Below are 5,801 nucleotides of genomic sequence, written 5' to 3'. Positions count from 1 at the left end.
TTCTTAATCCTGCTCTCCCTCTTTCTCTTTCGTGACATTTCCCCCAATAAATCTGTTTGTTTGTTTTGTTTTGTTTTTAATTTCACTTGGTGTTGGCCTCTCAGAGAAACCAAACAGGTGATAGCAGGAGCCCTAGAAGAAGAGACGTAAGAAGATAATATCGGGAATTGTCTCACTTACTGCCTGGCTGGCAAGGAGGCTGGCAAGTAGAACCTCCTTTAGAGTGGACTGTAGTGCCTGAAGAGTTTCTGACTCTAAGTGACAGCCCAAGTCTTAAACATGTCATAGGCTGCAACCTGTGAAAATGTCCTCAGTGCAGGGGGACATGCGTGCCTTTGCTGGGCATTGAAGCGTATGGAGAGACGAATGCCCGCTAGGACAGGGGAGCTGGCTGATTGTTACTGATTTGTTCTGACACCCCATGGAGGGACCGTGAGAGACTGCAGACAGTTACCAAACAAAGACGAAATGTGACAGCCAGAGGTCTCTTTGATGGCTAACGAAAAGACTTATTCAATTGAGGCGCCCACTCAGGACATAATACCACAGTCCAAAGTTCCAGAGACATTTAAAAGATCAGCCAAGGCAGGTGTGTTACAAGGTTAGGATTATGACTGGAATATCTGGGATTTTGAAACTCGGAATAGAAATGTCTGGGTGGATGTCCTCTAGGACTTTGGCTCCGCAGACCCACTGAATGCTCAGAGCTTACAGATGTGGCCCATTCCTCCGCAAAAAGGGCCAGATAGCACAGGGGCTCTTCACCTGCCCCAGTGTGGTAGGGAGAATAAGGACCCCTTAAACATGCCCATGTCCTAATTCCCAGAACCTGTGAATATGTTACCTAAAATAGCAAAAGGGACTTTGTAGATACAACTTAGTTAAAAAGGCTGGAGAGGGGGAGTTTGTCCTGAATTATTCAGGTGGGCACAATCTAATCACACAGGGCCTTAAAGTTGAACAGCCACTAGTTTGCTACAGTCAGAGGGAGACATGAAGTAAAAGAATAGCCTGAAAGATGCACTGCTGCTAGCTTTGAAGATGGAAGAAGAGAGCCATGGAATGTGTATAGTCTCCAGGATCTGGAAAAGGCAAGAAAACAGATTATCTCCTTGAGCCTTCAGAAAGTAAGGAAGGGAGTTAAAGAGCCGGCATCTTGACCTCAGCCCAGTGAGACCCATGTTGGGATCTAATTTAAAGAACTCTAAGATACTCTCAAACAAACAAATCTTCTCAGGGATCAGCAGATGGCATAATGGTTATGCCACTGGACTCCCACGTAGTCGAGTCCCAGGCCCAGGTTGAGTCCCAGACCCAGCAGTTTAAAATTCACGTCAGGCGCATGAGTGTGTATGCCCAGAATCCCGAGGAGAGTGGAGGAAAAGGGATTGAGTCATGGCCATCCCACTGAGGGGTGCTTTTTTGTTTTCTGTCTCTCTCTTTCTGTCTCTCCGGTAAGTGCATGTACTCTATAGCAAAAATCTCTCAAAGAAAAAAGAAAAAGAACTCCAAGATAATAAGTTTGTGTTGTTTTTAAACCACTAAGTGTGTGGTGATTTGTTATGGCAGATAGAAAAATCCATGTACCATTATTCCCAGTGATCTACTTGGAGACTTTGTGCTTCCTCTCCCTGTAACTCTGAGCTCTGCAAGGTTAGAGACCCTGGACACAAAGGAGATATATCCTTGGGACCAGCAGATGGCATAATGGCTATGTCACTGGACTCCCATGTAGTTGACCGCAGTTCAATCCTGAACCCGGTGGCTTAAACTCATGCTGGGCATGTGTGCGTGTGTGCCAAAGATCCCCAGAGGAGAATGGAGGAGAAGGGATTGTGGTGTCCCCCCTGGGGGGTAATTTCTTGCTTTCTGTCTCTCTGTCTCCCTCTGTCTTTCTGGCAAATGCATATACCCTATAGCAAAAACTTCTAAAAAAAAAAAGAGAGAGAGAGAGAGAGATCCTTTTCAGGAGCACCACAAGGATCCTACTGACCTACTGAAGTATACATCACAGCTGCCACCTGGGCACTTTGGATGCCTTACAACCACTGACCCATAGACAGCAAGAGGAATCCCCATCTTGGCAGGGGTAATTGACCTTGATCAGCAAGGGGAGCTGCTTTTATTCAAAAGGGATAAGCAGGAGCATATGTGGAATGAGGTGATCCCTTTGGGTATCTGTGGGTCTTCCCTGACCCAATGGCAACCATGAATGAACATGTGCAGCATCCCTGGCCCAAGAAAGGTGCGGTCACCAAGAGCTCAGACCCACAAGGATGAGAGCATAAGTGTCTTAGTCTGTTTTCTGCTGCTATAACAGAATAATGTCAACTGGGCAATTTGTAAAGAAAAGAAATGTATTTCTTACAGTTCTGGAGGCTGGGAAGTCCAAGGTTGACAGGTGGCCTCTATCAGGCACTTTCTTGCTGCATCATCCCATGACAGGAAAGGAAAAGTAAGACAGCAGAGGTGGCCAAATTCATCCTCTTCTCAAGAACCCACTCCTGAGTTAATGATATTAATCCATTCACTCCACCTTCACGGCCTAGCACTTCTCATTAGGACTCACTTCTCAGTGCTATTACATTGGAGATTAAGTTTCCAACACATGAACTTTGGGGGATACATTCAGGTCATAGCAGTTGATCATACCATCAGGAAAGTCACCAAAACCCATTGAGGGAGAGGGAATTTTAAAATGCAGAGTACAGAAAGAATATAATGAATATCAGTTGCAGTATTCCAACATCAACCACAGTGATGGAGGGGATAGTTTTCCCACTAATCTCCTTCTCCTAAATAACCTCTTAGGAAGAAAGGCCCACAGGAGCCATAGTCCCCAAACCTGCTTAGAGAAACAGGACAGTCCAGCACAAGGGCAGACTGTGGTGTGCATGGGAGCCAGCTGTTCTACTTCCCTGTAAGACAGACTTGTGGCAGGGAACATGGGTCCAACAACCTCCAGCTGCCACACCTTTGGTTCCTCCATGGCATTGCTCTGAGGCGCTGCTTTCCCCAGGGCCTTCCAGTCAATGACTAAGACTGTGAATACTGCAACCAGGCCTTGCTGCTGAACATGGACTCCTCCAACAGGCATCATTTGCTAGGTCTCCCAGAAGCCTGGTAGATGCTCTCTTAAAGCTGTGCAGCAATTGAAGGGTCTTACAACCAGTCTTCCCTCCCTCTTCCCCCAACAGTAACAGACCTACCTCACTCCAGGCTCTTCCCAAACCATTTCACATGCACTTCTCCCAACATGTTTCGTGGACATCTCAGCCTATCCTGGTATCTGCTTCTCAGAAGACCTGAACTGAATGAGGTAAAGGAACTATTCTTTGATAGGAACTGACCTTGCCATGGTAAGCTATGCTGGGAAGCAGTCGATCCTCTTCACCTCAAAACCAGAGGTTCAGTTTGTCCCTGATTCTGAGGCAAAGATTTGGGAAACATTTATGTTGGCCACTTGGAGGCAAATTTGCTAAAGTGCAGGAGTCCTACCCACTAGGAGGTGGCAGGGTGGTCTGTGTCTGTAAAGCAAGGATTCTACTTCCTCTCTCTTATCCCTGAGACTTCAGTAGACTATGGCCTATTTAAAAATTCAGCCTGGAGCATCTAATGGTGGTTTAAAGATAAAATGTGATGCTCTTCCAGGCTGACCCACATGGGAAGTTTCTGGGTTCAAATCCAGTGACCTCCCTGAGTACATCAGGCATGCTTGTCCATGGTCCAGGGCTGGCTGAGGCTGCGAGTGGATCACAGCATCAAGACCCTGTTGGGGTATATTCTCCCTCTCTCATAGAAGAAATAATTTGGGAGGGGGGGGTGTTCTGATCTCTGCTTTGTTGAGGGATGGTAAGGACCTGTTCTACAGTGTCCCCACCTACCCTATGTATGGCCAGGGTAGGAACAGCTGTGACCTAAGACAGTGGTTCCCCCAGGGGCCTCAGCAGCAGTGGCACCAGTATAGTGGAAAGATAAGATAGAGCACCAGCCTTGGAGTCTGTCTCCAAGCACACAGCAAAAGCACCAGGCTGTGTGCTGAGGGGAGGTTGGAGAGGTGCCAGTGTCCAGCCAGAGCTGTGGGAGCTTCAGTAACATAACTGGGTTAGTTAGGAATGTGCAGGGAGTTAAAGAGCCCTTTGGCCCTCCAGCTGGGTAATTCAGGTTGACCACATTAATTCTACCATTTTCTGGAACTTCCCAGATTTTTGTTCTTTCTTAGTTTCCTGCAGTCAGAGCAGCCCATTGGTTTTCCCAAGACTCCCAACCCCAGAACTCCCGCCCTCAAAGGCCCTGACCCCTTGGCCTTTTTGCTAGTATTGTCTGCAATCTCCAAGGACCATCGAGTCCCCAGGGGAGAAATCTCAGCAGTTCCTGTCCAGTAGGTCTGGGGTTGGCCTCAGGAGAACTCCCACCCTCAAAGGCCCTCCTGATCCCTTGGCCTTTTTGCTAGTATTGTCTGCAATCTCCAAGGACCATCGAGTCCCCAGGGGGGAAATCTCAGCAGTTCCTGTCCAGTAGGTCTGGGGTTGGCCTCAGGGTGTGAGTTTTAGTAGATAACCCTAGTGCTTTCAGTGCAGAAGTGCTGCAGATGAGTCTCAGTTGAAGTCAGTGGTTCTCAACCCTCAAGGCACTTCAGAATCTCTGGGCGGCTAGTTAAAACACAGGTTACTACTCCCGCTTCCCAGAGTTTTTGCAGTAGGTCTGAACTGGGCCCAATAAGTTACACTTCTAGTAAGTTGTCAGGTGGTGATAAAGCTGCTGGTCCATGGACCAGAACCTTGGCTTTAAGAGATATACTTTCCTTCCCCTTCAATCCATCACTTACCAGGAAAGAGCAATCCTCTTATTTTTGCTTCTCTGGATCTTTCCAGCAAAACAAGAAACTCCCAAAGACCCTTCGCAGCCATCAGCACCTGGGCTGTTACGGACTTGACCTTGCTAGGTCAACTGTGATCCAGTCACTGGTCTTGATCAGAACCTTCATGCCACAGTGTCAAGCAACTGCATCCCAGAGCAGAGGTGGCCCATACTTTATTTATAGGAGGGAGATTAAAAGTGATGGAGTGGGGATCTTGAAGCCCCGGCCTGAAGTGCTGACTTCACGGCAGGTGCAGTATACTTACTTAGATTGTATATTTTTTGTGTGGGAGGGAGGAGACAACTGATGGAGATTGACGGTCAGGAGCTAAAGTGCCCTCAAGCCAACCCTAGAAGTTGTCCTTGGAATGGAGCATGGGTATCAGGGCAAGGGCATAAACTGAGAGAAAAGCCTATAAAGAACAAGTGGTGAGGTTCAGAATATGGGAGGCCCAGAGAGACAGAGGCAAATGGGAGAAGACTGGGAGAGGGCTGAGTCTCAGGATGGCCAGAGAAGCAGGCTGTATGTTGAGGTCCTAAATCATAAACTGCTGGCCTGGCCAAGTCCTACCCCATCTGAGTTTCAGCCCAGCCTAAACACGTGCCCAGGAGGCCATGAGCATTTTCTTTCCCCACCTCCATCTCCAACATTAGATCTGGGAGTTGAAGAAGCCCAAACCCCGCCATGAGGAGTTGAGAAGTATCACTGATAAAATTAGGCCAGCGAAAGTCCCCTCACAGAAGACAGCTCTCAAATCTATCTGAGGATTTGGTCAGAGTATATGAGGAATCTTAGGGTCACACTTACTTTGGGGTTATTTTTGTAACAGGAAGTATTAAAGGGAAATAGTACACCTGGAGACAAGAAGGCCCAGCATAGTAAGATGCAATTCAGCAAAATAGAAAGTGTGGCAGTGTATTTCATTCTCTATCTTTCTCTC

Source organism: Tupaia chinensis, unplaced genomic scaffold, assembly GCF_000334495.1.
Source record: "Tupaia chinensis unplaced genomic scaffold, TupChi_1.0 Scaffold000597_1, whole genome shotgun sequence".
Taxonomy (NCBI): domain Eukaryota; kingdom Metazoa; phylum Chordata; class Mammalia; order Scandentia; family Tupaiidae; genus Tupaia; species Tupaia belangeri.
This window is presented reverse-complemented; position numbering follows the sequence as displayed.